Source organism: Oncorhynchus kisutch, linkage group LG16 (assembly GCF_002021735.2).
Source record: "Oncorhynchus kisutch isolate 150728-3 linkage group LG16, Okis_V2, whole genome shotgun sequence".
Lineage (NCBI taxonomy): Eukaryota > Metazoa > Chordata > Actinopteri > Salmoniformes > Salmonidae > Oncorhynchus > Oncorhynchus kisutch.
In genome coordinates, this window is record NC_034189.2 from 791,883 (window position 1) to 810,340 (window position 18,458).

An 18,458-nucleotide genomic window follows, 5' to 3' on the forward strand; every position below is an offset into this window, starting at 1 on the left:
AACGCCACATTGCATCACAGACTGCCCAGGAGTTGGCGGATGCTTTAGTCCAGGTTTGGGAGGAGATCCCTCAGGAGACCATCCGCCACCTCATCAGGAGCATGCCCAGGCGTTGTAGGGAGGTCATACAGGCACGTGGAGGCCACACACACACTACTGAGCCTCATTTTGACTTGTTTTAAGGACATTACATCAAAGTTGGATCAGCCTGTAGTGTGGTTTTCCACTTTAATTTTGAGTGTGACTCCAAATCCAGACCTCCATGGGTTGATAAATTTGATTTCCATTGATAATTCTTGTGTGATTTTGTTGTCAGCACATTCAACTATGTAAAGAAAAAAGTATTTAATAAGAATATTTCATTCATTCAGATCTAGGATGTGTTATTTTAGTGTTCCCTTAATTTTTTTGAGCAGTGTATATCTCCATACTACCATTAATTTGTATGGGTTACCTTCAGACGAGTCCTGTGACACTTGTAGGATGGTGTGATGTGTGTGTGTGTGTGTGTGTGTGTGTGTGTGTGTGCGATGGTGTGTGTGTGTGTGCGATGGTGTGTGTGTGTGTGTTTTAGCATTTAACAGACAAGTCTATTTTACAATAGATTTAGTTTGTTTTTAGTCCTTCAGCTCCATTCAACCCCTCCCAAGACCATCCAGGTTTGATTTCTATTTGCCATATATCAACTGTGCTCTGAAGCTTTCTATTCTCATAGTTTCAGTAAATTAAAGAACCATTTTTTGCTAAAAGTATTATTATATTATTGATCGATTGATCAAATCAAATGTATTTATATAAAATATAAATATCAAATCAAATCAAATCAAAATCAAATTGAATCAAATGAAATCTTTTTAAATATTTTTATATAGCCCTTCGTACATCAGCTGATATCTCAAAGTGCTGTACAGAAACCCAGCCTAAAACCCCAAACAGCAAGCAATGCAGGTGGAGAACCACGGTGGCTAGGAAGAACTCCCTAGAAAGGCCAAAACCTAGGAAGAAACCTAGAGAGGAACCAGGCTATGTGGGGTGGCCAGTCCTCTTCTGGCTGTGCCGGGTGGAGATTATAACAGAACATGGCCAAGATGTTCAAATGTTCATAAATGACCAGCATGGTCAAATAATAATAAGGCAGAACAGTTGAAACTGGAGCAGCAGCACGGCCAGGTGGACTAGGGACAGCAAGGAGTCATCATGTCAGGTAGTCCTGAGGCATGGTCCTAGGGCTCAGGTCCTCCGAGAGAGAGAAAGAAAGAGAGAATTAGAGAGAGGACACTTAAATTCACACAGGACACCGAATAGGACAGGAGAAGTACTCCAGATATAACAAACTGACCCTAGCCCCCCGACACATAAACTACTGCAGGATAAATACTGGAGGCTGAGACAGGAGGGGTCAGGAGACACTGTGGCCCCATCCGAGGACACCCCCGGACAGGGCCAAACAGGAAGGTTATAACCCCACCCACTTTGCCAAAGCACAGCCCCCACACCACTAGAGGGATATCTTCAACCACCAACTTACCATCCTGAGACAAGGCTGAGTATAGCCCACAAAGATCTTCGCCACGGCACAACCCAAGGGGGGGCGCCAACCCAACCCAGACAGGAAGATCACATCACATAGACCTCCTCAGGCTGGTTATAGACCACCTCAGGCTGGTTATATACCTCCTCAGGCTGGTTATAGACCACCTCAGGCTGGTTATAGACCTATATCATAGCCCAGGGTTTCCCAAACTCGGTCTTGGGGCCCCCTGGGTGCACGTTGTGGTTTTTGCCCCTAGCACTACACAGCTGTATCAAATTACCCACTCACCAAGCTTTGGGTATTTGAGTCAGCTGTGTAGTGGGGCAGGACCACGTTCGGGAAACTCTGCTGTAGCCCATAAAATAAATCTGCATTTTGGTTTCACTAATAAATATGTTGAAATGGAAACAAAATGATTTGTTTCAGTCCTTTAAAACAAATGCTCATCATCAACAGTCTCGTTTCCATTTCAACATATTTATTAGTGAAACCAAAGGGATGTAACATATATTACATCAAATAGCCTGGTACACTAAAACCTTTCAGATGTTCAAATCTAAAAGCTGTTGCACAGAGTCGGGTGCAGTGTCCAGAACCGCTGGATAGCAACATAATTCACAGAGTCGGGTGCAGTGTCCAGAACCGCTGGATAGCAACATAATTCACAGAGTCGGGTGCAGTGTCCAGAACCGCTGGATAGCAACATAATTCACAGAGTCGGGTGCAGATCCATGAAGGAAGTAGTGAAACAGGTAGTCTACTAAACTCAAATCAATCCATTTTGTTGAAATCAAAAGGCCTGATTACATGACATCAACAACGCAGCCACGTCCCGAGTCCCCAATGCCGACACATTCACAAATCAAAAGATGATTTAGTTCAGAAAGCTCTGACGAAAACCAAGAAAACAAGAAGCACTTTTCAATGAGAAAACAGAAAATCCTTTTAACATTTTTTTTTTTTTAAAGATGTAGCATACAATGCAATTCTCGTTATCATTTTAAGGAGACGAAAAACTACTTAACCTACATTTGACCAACACAGAAACTAGCCTTGTTTTGTTGTTTGGCTAGTTGAAGAGAACTATGTCCTCCCCACCTCTCCCACCAGCTTGTGGAAAAGTCTAATTCTACTAGATGAAGAGCCGAAATGAGTAGAACATCATGGCATTTAAACTATATTTTCTAAAATGTGCATACTAACATTCTATTTTTGCATACTGAGACTGTCATGCGTGATTATGTTGTTGTTTGCTATTCGTTGATTTCAGTAGTGCATCCTCATATCTAATTGACGTTGTCAGTATGACATCGGGCATTTTAAACTAGCCTTTCAAAATGTCACATACTATTAAACTATATTTATTAAACTATATTTTTCACTCAAATAGCCTACTATTTAGGATACAAGTATGGGCTGAGGCTGGGTTAGTGTCAATAGCAGAGTGGATAGTACACTAGTAGTCAACTAGTAGCTGTTAGTCAGAGGACTCTCCTGACTTCTGGTTAAATGTTCAAATGTAGTCAACTAGTAGCTGTTAGTCAGAGGACTCTCCTGACTTCTGGTTAAATGGTCAAATGTAGTCAACTAGTAGCTGTTAGTCAGAGGACTCTCTCCTGACTTCTGGTTAAATGGTCAAATGTAGTCAACTAGTAGCTGTTAGTCAGAGGACTCTCTCCTGACTTCTGGTTAAATGGTCAAATGTAGTCAACTAGTAGCTGTTAGTCAGAGGACACTCTCCTGACTTCTGGTTAAATGTTCAAATGTAGTCAACTAGTAGCTGTTAGTCAGAGGACTCGCTCCTGACTTCTGGTTAAATGGTCAAATGTAGTCAACTAGTAGCTGTTAGTCAGAGGACACTCTCCTGACTTCTGGTTAAATGTTCAAATGTAGTCAACTAGTAGCTGTTAGTCAGAGGACTCTCTCCTGACTTCTGGTTAAATGTTCAAATGTAGTCAACTAGTAGCTGTTAGTCAGAGGACTCTCCTGACTTCTGGTTAAATGGTCAAATGTAGTCAACTAGTAGCTGTTAGTCAGAGGACTCTCTCCTGACTTCTGGTTAAATGGTCAAATGTAGTCAACTAGTAGCTGTTAGTCAGAGGACTCTCTCCTGACTTCTGGTTAAATGGTCAAATGTAGTCAACTAGTAGCTGTTAGTCAGAGGACACTCTCCTGACTTCTGGTTAAATGTTCAAATGTAGTCAACTAGTAGCTGTTAATCAGAGGACTCTCCTGACTTCTGGTTAAATGGTCAAATGTAGTCAACTAGTAGCTGTTAGTCAGAGGACTCTCTCCTGACTTCTGGTTAAATGGTCAAATGTAGTCAACTAGTAGCTGTTAGTCAGAGGACTCTCTCCTGACTTCTGGTTAAATGGTCAAATGTAGTCAACTAGTAGCTGTTAGTCAGAGGACACTCTCCTGACTTCTGGTTAAATGTTCAAATGTAGTCAACTAGTAGCTGTTAATCAGAGGACTCTCCTGACTTCTGGTAAAATGGTCAAATGTAGTCAACTAGTAGCTGTTAGTCAGAGGACTCTCCTGACTTCTGGTTAAATGGTCAAATGTAGTCAACTAGTAGCTGTTAGTCAGAGGACTCTCCTGACTTCTGGTTAAATGGTCAAATGTAGTCAACTAGTAGCTGTTAGTCAGAGTCTCCTGACTTCTGGTTATATGGTCAAATGTGACCACTGCATTATTTAATGATTCGTATTGCATAAGTGTGTGTGTGTGTGTGTGTGTGTGTGTGTGTGTGTGTGTGTGTGTGTGTGTGTGTGTGTGTGTGTGTGTGTGTGTGTGTGTGTGTGTGTGTGTGTGTGTGTGTGTGTGTGTGGGTGGGTGGGTGGGTGGGTGGGTGGGTGGGGGGGGTATTTCCGTGTTTTTGAGTTGGATTTTGAGGTCCTTATTTGGTCATGTTGAAAACAGCAACTCCAGATAGACACCCACACACCGCAGCTCGACATATAGGAAGTGAGTAGAGGTGCATCTTCTCTTTCCCCATCCAACTTCTGACACACACACACACACACAACCCTACAGCCAGTCACATGAGAAGCAGATTGTTGTTGCTCTTGGAATGACTGTGAGACATGTTCAGGGGTTTGGAAAGCTCCGGTTTGATGGGTGTTTCTAAACAGCACTATTTCTCTGCACATGAAGGTTTGATGGGTGTTTCTAAACACCACTATTTTTCTGCACATGAAGGTTTGATGGGTGTGGTGTTTCTAAACACCACTATTTCTCTGCACATGAAGGTTTGATGGGTGTGGTGTTTCTAAACAGCACTATTTCTCTGCACATGAAGGTTTGATGGGTGTGGTGTTTCTAAACACCACTATTTCTCTGCACATGAAGGTTTGATGGGTGTGGTGTTTCTAAACACCACTATTTCTCTGCACATGAAGGTTTGATGGGTGTGGTGTTTCTAAACACCACTATTTCTCTGCACATGAAGGTTTGATGGGTGTTTCTAAACAGCACTATTTCTCTGCACATGAAGGTTTGATGGGTGTGGTGTTTCTAAACAGCACTATTTCTCTGCACATGAAGGATTGATGGGTGTTTCTAAACAGCACTATTTCTCTGCACATGAAGGTTTGATGGGTGTGGTGTTTCTAAACAGCACTATTTCTCTGCACATGAAGGATTGATGGGTGTTTCTAAACAGCACTATTTCTCTGCACATGAAGGTTTGATGGGTGTGGTGGTTCTAAACAGCACTATTTCTCTGCACATGAAGGTTTGATGGGTGTGGTGTTTCTAAACACCACTATTTCTCTGCACATGAAGGTTTGATGGGTGTGGTGTTTCTAAACAGCACTATTTCTCTGCACATGAAGGTTTGATGGGTGTTTCTAAACAGCACTATTTCTCTGCACATGAAGGTTTGATGGGTGTTTCTAAACAGCACTATTTCTCTGCACATGAAGGTTTGAGCAAACAGTAGGCAGATTGCCCCAGAGTGAGAGAGACTTCTCTAACTCATCGTCTTGTGACAGATTGTGAATACAGAAGGCTTAGGGTTACAGAGGTAGTCATCTTTCATGTCCATTTATGTTTTATAGAGTAACACACTATGCTAATACCCATAAAACCTAGCGGTCAAACAAGGAAATGGTTCCTATAGTTTTTCCTCCATTCATTTTTCCCCATAGGGGATTTTTAGAAACACTTAAAATAAGGGCTGTGTTTCGTGTAGGTTTACCCTGGCATGAGGTTTTGATAACCGATCTCTCTAGGAGGTGACCTTTATCAATATATTGGCCTGCGTAACCTTGAAAAATGTCTCTCCACTCTCTCTAAATTGAGCCCTGTTTCAAATGATCACACTTTGAGAATAACCGTTCCAGATGTGCATCACTATTCTGTTCCACTGTATTACATGTTTGTTAAGGTTTACTGCTCTAACTACGTTGGTAACATGTTTATAACAGCAATAAGGCACCTCGGGGGGTTTATGGTATATGGCCAATAAACCACAGCTAAGATCTGTATCCAGGCACTCGGCTTTGCGTCGTCCCTAAGAACAGCCCTTAGCCGTGGTATATTGGCCATATACCACAAACCCCCCGAGGTGCCTTATTGCTTAAATGTAACCTGTTGAATATACATGAGGCAATATAGCAGTTAGGATCCTGTAACGGTTATGATAAACATAGCAGTTAGGATCCTGTAACGGTTATGATAAACATAGCAGTTAGTATCCTGTAACGGTTATGATAAACATAGCAGTTAGGATCCTGTAACAGTTATGATAAACATAGCAGTTAGGATCCTGTAACGGTTATGATAAACATAGCAGTTAGGATCCTGTAACGGTTATGATAAATATAGAAGTTAGGATCCTGTAACGGTTATGATAAACATAGCAGTTAGGATCCTGTAACGGTTATGATAAACATAGCAGTTAGGATCCTGTAACGGTTATGATAAACATAGCAGTTCCTGTAATCCTGTAATGGTTACTCTCTTTCTCTCTCTCTCTCTCTCTGCACCATACTCTCTGACAACCCTGTTCCTGGAGAGACACCATCCTGTAGGTTTTAACTCCAACCCTGTTCCTGGAGATACCCTCCTGGAGGTTTTAACTCCAACCCTGTTCCTGGAGAGAGACCCTCCTGTAGGTTTTAACACCAAACCCTGTTCCTGGAGATACCCTCCTGGAGGTTTTAACTCCAACCCTGTTCCTGGAGAGAGACCCTCCTGGAGGTTTTAACTCCAACCCTGTTCCTGGAGATCTGTTCTACTTGTTAGCTTCAAGTTGGTTAGTCTAGGTGAGTTAACTGTGTCAGGTTAGGTTAGGATGGGTTAGTCTAGGTGAGTTAACTGTGTAGTGTTAGTGTGGGTTAGTCTAGGTGAGTTAACTGTAGTGTTAGGGTGGGTTAGTCTAGGTGAGTTAACTGTGTAGTGTTAGTGTGGGTTAGTCTAGGTGAGTTAACTGTAGTGTTAGGGTGGGTTAGTCTAGGTGAGTTAACTGTGTAGTATTAGTGTGGGTTAGTCTAGGTGAGTTAACTGTAGTGTTAGGGTGGGTTAGTCTAGGTGAGTTAACTGTAGTGTTCGGGTGGGTTAGTCTAGGTGAGTTAACTGTGTAGTATTAGGTTAGGGTTGAGTTAGTCTAGGTGAGTTAACTGTGTCAGGTTAGGTTAGGATGGGTTAGTCTAGGTGAGTTAACTGTGTAGTGTTAGTGTGGGTTAGTCTAGGTGAGTTAACTGTGTAGTATTAGGTTAGGGTTGAGTTAGTCTAGGTGAGTTAACTGTGTAGTGTTAGTGTGGGTTAGTCTAGGTGAGTTAACTGTGTCAGGTTAGGTTAGGATGGGTTAGTCTAGGTGAGTTAACTGTGTCAGGTTAGGTTAGGATGGGTTAGTCTAGGTGAGTTAACTGTGTAGTATTAGGTTAGGGTTGAGTTAGTCTAAGTGAGTTAACTGTGTAGTGTTAGTGTGGGTTAGTCTAGGTGAGTTAACTGTGTAGTATTAGGTTAGGGTTGAGTTAGTCTAGGTGAGTTAACTGTGTAGTGTTAGGGTGGGTTAGTCTAGGTGAGTTAACTGTAGTGTTAGGGTGGGTTAGTCTAGGTGAGTTAACTGTGTCAGGTTAGGTTAGGATGGGTTAGTCTAGGTGAGTTAACTGTGTCAGGTTAGGTTAGGATGGGTTAGTCTAGGTGAGTTAACTGTGTCAGGTTAGGTTAGGATGGGTTAGTCTAGGTGAGTTAACTGTGTCAGGTTAGGTTAGGTGGGTTAGTCTAGGTGAGTTAACTGTGTCAGGTTAGGTTAGGATGAGTTAGTCTAGGTGAGTTAACTGTGTAGTGTTAGGTTTGGGTTGAGTTAGTCTAGGTGAGTTAACTGTGTCAGGTTAGGTTAGGATGGGTTAGTCTAGGTGAGTTAACTGTAGTGTTAGGGTGGGTTAGTCTAGGTGAGTTAACTGTAGTGTTAGGGTGGGTTAGTCTAGGTGAGTAAACTATGTAGTATTAGGTTAGGGTTGAGTTAGTCTAGGTGAGTTAACTGTGTAGTATTAGGTTAGGGTTGAGTTAGTCTAGGGTGAGTTAACTGTAGTGTTAGGGTGGGTTAGTCTAGGTGAGTTAACTGTAGTGTTAGGGTGGGTTAGTCTAGGTGAGTTAACTGTAGTGTTAGGATGGGTTAGTCTAGGTGAGTTAACTGTGTCTGTCCGTAGACTAACTCTGTCACTACTAGATGGATGCATTGAGAGGTCTGAGTCTGATTGACTAGTTTGTAGTTAGTTGCTGAATTGAGTGAGTTACTAAACAGTTGCATCTATCTGATTCATGTGGTTGTCGACAGAGTTGATCTAACTCTGTTCTCGGCACCCAAAGGGGTGCAGCTGATTTAAATTATCCACAACTAGATGGAGCTGGTGTGGTACCTCTAACATCTCTCTCTCTCTCTCTCTCTCTGCACCATACTTTACTAGGTAAACTGTACAGCCACTAGATGGAGCTGGTGTGGTACCTCTAACATCTCTCTCTCTCTCTCTGGAAACACTGCAGTAATGTCTTTACTAGGTAAACTGTACAGCCACTAGATGGAGCTGGTGTGGTACCTCTAATCTCTCTCTCTCTGGAAACACTGCAGTAATGTCTTTACTAGGTAAACTGTACAGCCACTAGATGGAGCTGGTGTGGTACCTCTCTCTCTCTCTCTCTCTGGAAACACTGCAGTAATGTCTTTACTAGGTAAACTGTACAGCCACTAGATGGAGCTGGTGTGGTACCTCTAACATCTCTCTCTCTCTCTCTGGAAACACTGCAGTAATGTCTTTACTAGGTAAACTGTACAGCCACTAGATGGCGGTGGTGTGGTACCTCTAACATCTCTCTCTCTCTCTCTCTCTCTCTAGGCTGCCAGAGATCAAGGCGATGATGTCATTGGATCGTTCTCCTCTCTTCGCCAGCGGTCTTCATCTCAGTGGGAACAAATCAAATCAAATCAAATGTTATTTGTCACATACACATGGTTAGCAGATGTTAATGCAAGTGTAGCGAAATGCTTGTGCTTCTAGTTCCGACAATGCAGTAATAACCAACAAGTAATCTAGCTAACAATTCCAAAACTACTACCTTATAGACACAAGTGTCTCCCTGTCTCTCTCTCTCTCTCTCTCTCTCTCTCTCTCTGTCTCTCTCAGTCTCCCCTTTCTCTCTCTCTCTCTCTCTCTCTCTCTCTCTCTCTCTCTCTCTCTCTCTCTCTCTCTCTCTCTCTCTCTCTCAACATAAAGGCCTCCGACATGATGCATTACCTGAGGAAGAGTGACTTCTAATCCCTGACCTCTAGCCCCCGACCTCCCCTCCTCTCAGACATGATGCAATACCTGATGAAGATTGACCTCTACCCCCTGACCTCCCCCTGACCTCAGTGCTGGTGAAGGTCTAATGATTAGATCCTAGAGCCTTACCTAGGGCAGACTTCACCCTGGAGCCTCAATGTTCTTTTAGACGACGATGATGATGATGATGATGATGATATGCAAATGAACAAACCTGTGAAACTATCATTGTGCCAAATATAATAAAGATTTATTCTAAGAAAAGAGTGTGTGTGTTTGAGAGAGTGTGTAGAGGAGAATGTAATAATAGTAATCACAGTGAACAGGTCAGGGTTCCAGGCAGAACAGTTGAAACTGGAGCAGCAGCATGGCCAGGTGAACAGGGGACAACAAGGAGTCATCATGCCAGGTAGTCCTGAGGCATGGTCCTAGGATCAGAGGCAGTAAGGATGACCAGGGATGTTCTCTGTTTAGTGAGTCCTCCAGATCAGAGGCAGTAGGGATGACCAGGGATGTTCTCTGTTTAGTGAGTCCTCCAGATCAGAGACAGTAGGGATGACCAGGGATGTTCTCTGTTTAGTGAGTCCTCCAGATCAGAGGCAGTAGGGATGACCAGGGATGTTCTCTGTTAGTGAGTCCACCAGATCAGAGGCAGTAGGGAGGACCAGGGATGTTCTCTGTTTAGTGAGTCCTCCAGATCAGAGACAGTAGGGATGACCAGGGATGTTCTCTGTTTAGTGAGTCCTCCAGATCAGAGGCAGTAGGGATAACCAGGGATGTTCTCTGTTTAGTGAGTCCTCCAGATCAGAGGCAGAAGGGATGACCAGGGATATTCTCTGTTTAGTGAGTTCTCCAGATCAGAGGCAGAAGGGATGACCAGGGATGTTCTCTGTTTAGTGAGTCCTCCAGATCAGAGGCAGTAGGGATAACCAGGGATGTTCTCTGTTTAGTGAGTCCTCCAGATCAGAGGCAGAAGGGATGACCAGGGATGTTCTCTGTTTAGTGAGTCCACCAGATCAGAGGCAGTAGGGATGACCAGGGATGTTCTCTGTTTAGTGAGTCCTCCAGATCAGAGGCAGTAGGGATAACCAGGGATGTTCTCTGTTTAGTGAGTCCTCCAGATCAGAGGCAGAAGGGATGACCAGGGATGTTCTCTGTTTAGTGAGTAAATTAGACCATTTTCTGCTAAGCATTCAAAATGTAATGAGTACTTTTGGGTGTCAGGAAAAATGTATGGAGTAAAAAGTACATTATTTTCTTTAGGAATGTAGTGGAGTCAAAGTAAGTTGTCAAAAATATATAAATAGTAAAGTACAGATACCCCAAAAAACGACTTAAGTACATTCAAGTATTCTTACTGAACTAGTGTCAGAATGGTGTCTGTCTTTATCTAGAACTAGTGTCAGGATGGTGTCTGTCTTTATCTAGAACTAGTGTCAGGATGGTGTCTGTCTTTATCCAGAACTAGTGTCAGGATGGTGTCTGTCTGTAACCAGAACTAGTGTCAGGATGGTGTCTGTCTTTATCCAGAACTAGTGTCAGGAAGGTGTCTGTCTTTATCCAGAACTAGTGTCAGAATGGTGTCTGTCTTTATCTAGAACTAGTGTCAGGAAGGTGTCTGTCTTTATCCAGAACTAGTGTCAGAATGGTGTCTGTCTTTATCTAGAACTAGTGTCAGGAAGGTGTCTGTCTTTATCCAGAACTAGTGTCAGGATGGTGTCTGTCTTTATCCAGAACTAGTGTCAGGATGGTGTCTGTCTTTATCCAGAACTAGTGTCAGGATGGTGTCTGTCTTTATCCAGAACTAGTGTCAGGATGGTGTCTGTCTTTATCTAGAACTAGTTTCAGGATGGTGTCTGTCTTTATCCAGAACTAGTGTCAGGATGGTGTCTGTCTTTATCCAGAACTAGTGTCAGGATGGTGTCTGTCTTTATCCAGAACTAGTGTCAGGATTTGTCTTAAATCTAGAACTAGTGTCAGGATGGTTTCTGTCTTTATCCAGAACTAGTGTCAGGATGGTGTTTGTCTTTATCTAGAACTAGTGTCAGGATGGTGTCTGTCTTTATGTAGAACTAGTGTCAGGATGGTGTCTGTCTTTATCTAGAACTAGTGTCAAGACGGTGTTTGTCCCTGGTGTCTCCCTGATTACAGGGGAGGGTAGGGTGACCCTGGTGTCTCCCTGATTACAAGGAGGGTAGGGTGACCCTGGTGTCTCCCTGATTACAGGGGAGGGTAGGTTGTCCCTGGTTTCTCCCTGATTACTGGGATGGTAGGGTGACCCTGGTGTCTCCCTGTTTACTGGGAGGGTGGGGTGTCCCTGGTGTCTCCCTGGTTACAGGGGAGGGTAGGGTGACCCTGGTGTGTCCCTGATTACTAGGAGGGTAGGGTGTCCCTGGTGTCTCCCTGATTACTAGGAGGGTAGGGTGTCCCTGGTGTCTCCCTGATTACAGGGGAGTGTGGGGTGTCCCTGGTGTCTCCCTGGTCACAGGGGGAGTGGGGTGTCCCTGGTGTCTCCCTGGTCACAGGGATGGTAGAGTGTCCCTGGTGTCTCCCTGGTCACAGGGATGGTAGAGTGTCCCTGGTGTCTCCCTGGTCACAGGGATGGTAGGGTGTCCCTGGTGTCTCCCTGGTCACAGGGATGGTAGGGTGTCCCTGGTGTCTCCCTGGTCACAGGGATGGTAAGGTGACCCCAGTGTCTCCCTGGTCACAGGGATGGTAGGGTGTCCCTGGTGTCTCCCTGGTCACAGGGATGGTAGGGTGTCCCTGGTGTCTCCCTGGTCACAGGGATGGTAGGGTGTCCCTGGTGTCTCCCTGGTCACAAGGGTGGTAGGGTGTCCCTGGTGTCTCCCTGGTCACAGGGGTGGTAGGGTGTCCCTGGTGTCTCCCTGGTCACAGGGATGGTAAGGTGACCAGAGTGTCTCCCTGGTCACAGGGATGGTAGGGTGTCCCTGGTGTCTCCCTGGTCACAGGGATGGTAGGGTGTTCCTGGTGTCTCCCTGGTCACAGGGATGGTAGGGTGTCCCTGTTGTCTCCCTGGTCACAGGGATGGTAGGGTGTCCCTGGTGTCTCCCTGGTCACAGGGATGGTAGGGTGACCCTGGTGTCTCCCTGGTCACAGGGAGGGTGGGGTGTCCCTGGTGTCTCCCTGATTACTGGGAGGGTGGGGTGTCCCTGGTGTCTCCCTGGTCACAGGGGAGGGTGGGGTGTCCCTTGTGTCTCCCTGGTTACAAGGGAGCGTGGGGTGTCCCTGGTGTCTCCCTGGTCACAGGGGGAGTGGGGTGTCCCTGGTGTCTCCCTGGTCACAGGGATGGTAGGGTGTCCCTGGTGTCTCCCTGGTCACAGGGATGGTAAGGTGACCCCAGTGTCTCCCTGGTCACAGGGATGGTAGGGTGTCCCTGGTGTCTCCCTGGTCACAGGGATGGTAGGGTGTCCCTGGTGTCTCCCTGGTCACAGGTATGGTAGGGTGACCCTGGTGTCTCCCTGATTACTAGGAGGGTAGGGTGTCCCTGGTGTCTCCCTGATTACAGGGGACGGTAGGGTGTCCCTGGTGTCTCCCTAGTTACAGGGGAGGGTGGGGTGTCCCTGGTGTCTCCCTGATTACTGGGAGGGTGGGGTGTCCCTGGTGTCTCCCTGGTCACAGGGGAGGGTGGGTTGTCCCTTGTGTCTCCCTGGTTACAGGGGAGCGTGGGGTGTCCCTGGTGTCTCCCTGGGGACAGGGGGAGTGGGGTGTCCCTGGTGTCTCCCTGGTCACAGGGATGGTAGAGTGTCCCTGGTGTCCCCCTGGTCACAGGGATGGTAAGGTGACCCCAGTGTCTGCCTGGTCACAGGGATGGTAGGGTGTCCCTGGTGTCTCCCTGGTCACAGGGATGGTAGGGTGTCCCTGGTGTCTCCCTGGTCACAGGGATGGTAGGGTGTCCCTGGTGTCTCCCTGGTCACAGGGATGGTAGGGTGTCCCTGGTGTCTCCCTGGTCACAGTGATGGTAGGGTGTCCCTGGTGTCTCCCTGGTCACAGGGATGGTAGGGTGTCCCTGGTGTCTCCCTGGTCACAGGGATGGTAGGGTGTCCCTGGTGTCTCCCTGATTACTGGGATGGTAGGGTGACCCTGGTGTCTCCCTGATTACTGGGATGGTAGGGTGACCCTGGTATCTCCCTGTTTACTGGGAGGGTGGGGTGTCCCTGGTGTCTCCCTGGTTACAGGAGAGGGTAGGATGACCCTGGTGTGTCCCTGATTACTAGGAGGGTAGGGTGTCCCTGGTGTCTCCCTGATTACTAGGAGGGTAGGGTGTCCCTGGTGTCTCCCTAGTTACAGGGGAGGGTGGGGTGTCCCTGGTGTCTCCCTGGTTACAGGGGAGTGTGGGGTGTCCCTGGTGTCTCCCTGGTCACAGGGGGAGTGGGGTGTCCCTGGTGTCTCCCTGGTCACAGGGATGGTAGAGTGTCCCTGGTGTCTCCCTGGTCACAGGGATGGTAGAGTGTCCCTGGTGTCTCCCTGGTCACAGGGATGGTAGGGTGTCCCTGGTGTCTCCCTGGTCACAGGGATGGTAAGGTGACCCCAGTGTCTCCCTGGTCACAGGGATGGTAGGGTGTCCCTGGTGTCTCCCTGGTCACAGGGATGGTAGGGTGTCCCTGGTGTCTCCCTGGTCACAGGGATGGTAGGGTGTCCCTGGTGTCTCCCTGGTCACAGGGGTGGTAGGGTGTCCCTGGTGTCTCCCTGGTCACAGGGGTGGTAGGGTGTCCCTGGTGTCTCCCTGGTCACAGGGATGGTAAGGTGACCAGAGTGTCTCCCTGGTCACAGGGATGGTAGGTTGTCCCTGGTGTCTCCCTGGTCACAGGGATGGTAGGGTGTCCCTGGTGTCTCCCTGGTCACAGGGATGGTAGGGTGTCCCTGGTGTCTCCCTGGTCACAGGGATGGTAGGGTGTCCCTGGTGTCTCCCTGGTCACAGGGATGGTAGGGTGACCCTGGTGTCTCCCTGGTCACAGGGAGGGTGGGGTGTCCCTGGTGTCTCCCCGATTACTGGGAGGGTGGGGTGTCCCTGGTGTCTCCCTGGTCACAGGGGAGGGTGGGGTGTCCCTTTTGTCTCCCTGGTTACAGGGGAGCGTGGGGTGTCCCTGGTGTCTCCCTGGTCACAGGGGGAGTGGGGTGTCCCTGGTGTCTCCCTGGTCACAGGGATGGTAAGGTGACCCCAGTGTCTCCCTGGTCACAGGGATGGTAAGGTGTCCCTGGTGTCTCCCTGGTCACAGGGATGGTAGGGTGTCCCTGGTGTCTCCCTGGTCACAGGGATGGTAGGGTGTCCCTGGTGTCTCCCTGGTCACAGGGATGGTAGGGTGTCCCTGGTGTCTCCCTGGTCACAGGGATGGTAGGGTGACCGTGGTGTCTCCCTGATTACTAGGAGGGTAGGGTGTCCCTGGTGTCTCCCTGATTACAGGGACGGTAGGGTGTCCCTGGTGTCTCCCTAGTTACAGGGGAGGGTGGGGTGTCCCTGGTGTCTCCCTGTTAACTGGGAGGGTGGGGTGTCCCTGGTGTCTCCCTGGTCACAGGGGAGGGTGGGTTGTCCCTTGTGTCTCCCTGGTTACAGGGGAGTGTGGGGTGTCCCTGGTGTCTCCCTGGTCACAGGGGGAGTGGGGTGTCCCTGGTGTCTCCCTGGTCACAGGGATGGTAGAGTGTCCCTGGTGTCTCCCTGGTCACAGGGATGGTAGAGTGTCCCTGGTGTCTCCCTGGTCACAGGGATGGTAGGGTGTCCCTGGCGTCTCCCTGGTCACAGGGATGGTAGGGTGTCCCTGGTGTCTCCCTGGTCACAGGGATGGTAAGGTGACCCCAGTGTCTCCCTGGTCACAGGGATGGTAGGGTGTCCCTGGTGTCTCCCTGGTCACAGTGATGGTAGGGTGTCCCTGGTGTCTCCCTGGTCACAGGGGTGGTATGGTGTCCCTGGTGTCTCGCTGGTCACAGGGGTGGTAGGCTGTCCCTGGTGTCTCCCTGGTCACAGGGATGGTAAGGTGACCCCAGTGTCTGCCTGGTCACAGGGATGGTAGGGTGTCCCTGGTGTCTCCCTGGTCACAGGGATGGTAGGGTGTCCCTGGTGTCTCCCTGGTCACAGGGATGGTAGGGTGTCCCTGGTGTCTCCCTGGTCACAGGGATGGTAGGGTGTCCCTGGTGTCTCCCTGGTCACAGGGATGGTAGGGTAGGAGGGTTAAATATAGTTCTGTAGCCAGTAAAGGGTACAGTGAAAGGGTAGGGTGGGTGTCAGGACACTGGCCTTTAGCACACCGTGTGTGTGGTACAGTGAAAGGGTAGGGTGGGTGTGTCGGGTTGCTGGCCTTTCGCTGCGAGTCCAGAGAGGCTCACATTTCACCTTCAGCTGAAACTTGACCTACAGACGGCCCTGGTGAGATAGGGATTATCAGACATGGGGGCTATTGAATAAATTCATGAATATATACCCTGAGTGTACAAAACATGAACACTGTCCTAATATTTAGTGTCCCGCCCCACTCCCTATGCCCTCAGATTTGTAGGGTCATGGATTCTACAAGGTGTTGAAATCGTTCCACAGGGAAGCTGGCCCCATGTTGACTCCAACACTTCCCACTGTTGTGTCAAGTTGTCTGGATGTTCTTTGGGTGGTGGACCATTCTAGATACACACAGGAAACTGTGTGTGAAAAACGCAGCAGAGTTGCAGTTCTTGACACAAACCGGTACACCTGGCACCTACTACCATACCCCCCTGTTCAAAGGCACTTTAAAAATCCTTCTTTAACCCGTCTCCTCCCCTTCATCTACACTGACTGAAGTGGATTTAACAAGTGGCATCAATAAGGGATTAGAGTTTTCACCTGGATTCACCTGGTCAGTCTGTCACGGAAAGAGCAGGTGTTCTTAATGTTTTGTTTACTCAGTGTAGTTATCGGATAATCCGGTGTGTATCACTACATTAGCTTTAAGGCCTGGATTCAATCAAAGGTGCGTTGTTAACATTAACAAGTGTAAGCTTAGTACACTGTTAAATAAACTACATGATCTCTCCCTGACTAGCTCAATGCACTTCATTATCACTACCACTACGCAACTAGTTCAGTACACTACATTATCACTACCAGACTAGTTCATTACACTACATTATCACTACCAGACTAGTTCAATACACTACCTTATCACTATCACAACCAGACTAGTTCAGTACACTACATTATCACTACCAGACTAGTTCAGTACACTAGATTATCACTACCACAACCAGACTAGTTCAGTACACTACATTATCACGACCAGACTAGTTCAGTACACTACATTATCACTACCAGACTAGTTCATTGCACTACATTATCACTACCAGACTAGTTCAGTACACTACCTTATCACTATCGCAACCAGACTACTTCAGTACACTACATTATCACTACCAGACTAGTTCAGTACACTACATTATCACTACCACCACCAGACTAGTTCAGTACACTTCATTATCACTACCAGACTAGTTCATTACACTACATTATCACTGCCAGACTAGTTCACTACACTACCTTATCACTACCAGACTAGTTCATTACACTACATTATCACTATCACAACCAGACTAGTTCATTACACTACCTTATCACTACCACTACCAGACTAGTTCAGTACACTACATTATCACTACTACAACCAGACTTGTTCATTACACTACATTATCACTATCAGACTAGTTCATTAAACTACATTATCACTACCAGACTAGTTCAGTACACTGAATTATCACTACCAGACTAGTTCATTACACTACATTATCACTACCAGACTAGTCCAGTACACTGCATTATCACTACCGCAACCAGACTAGTTCAGTACACTACATTACCACAACCAGACTAGTTCAGTACACTACATTATCACAACCAGACTAGTTCACTACACTACATTATCCCTACCAGACTAGTTCAGTACACTTCATTATCACTACCAGACTAGTTCATTACACTACATTATCACTGCCAGACTAGTTCACTACACTACCTTATCACTACCAAATAAAATCAAATAAAATTTATTTATATAGCCCTTCGTACATCAGCTGATATCTCAAAGTGCTGTACAGAAACCCAGCCTAAAACCCCAAACAGCAAGCAATGCAGGTGTAGAAGCACTAGTTCATTACACTACATTATCACTATCACAACCAGACTAGTTCATTACACTACCTTATCACTACCACTACCAGACTAGTTCACTACACTACCTTATCACTACCAGACTAGTTCATTACACTACATTATCACTATCACAACCAGACTAGTTCAGTACACTACATTATCACTACCAGACTAGTTCAGTACACTACATTATCACAACCGGACTAGTTCAGTCCACTACATTATCACTACCACAACCAGACTAGTTCAGTACACTTCATTATCACTACCAGACTAGTTCATTACACTACATTATCACTGCCAGACTAGTTCAGTCCACTACCTTATCACTACCACTACCAGACTAGTTCATTACACTACATTATCACTACCACAACCAGACTAGTTCATTACACTACATTATCACTACCAGACTAGTTCAGTACACTACATTATCACTACCAGACTAGTTCAGTACACTACATTATCACTACCACTGCCGGACTAGTTCACTAAACTACATTATCACTGGTCATCTCTACTGCCTCTGATCCAGAGGACTCACTAAACAGAGAACATCCCTGGTCATCCCTACAGCCTCTGATCTGGAGGACTCACTAAACACAAATGTTTAGTCTGTAAATGATTGTCAAAGTGTTGGAGTGTGCCCCTGGCTATCTCTTAACATAAGTTCATGTGTTCCTAGTCACCCCACTGTTCTCTCTGGTCAGTTCATGTGTTCCTAGTCACCCCACTGTTCTCTCTGGTCAGTTCATGTGTTCCTAGACACCCCACTGTTCTCTCTGGTCAGTTCATGTGTTCCTAGTCACCCCACTGTTCTCTCTGGTCAGTTCATGTGTTCCTAGTCACCCCACTGTTCTCTCTGGTCAGTTCATGTGTTCCTAGTCACCCCACTGTTCTCTCTGGTCAGTTCATGTGTTCCTAGTCACCCCACTATTCTCTCTGGTCAGTTCATGTGTTCCTAGTCACCCCACTGTTCTCTCTGGTCAGTTCATGTGTTCCTAGTCACCCCACTGTTCTCTCTGGT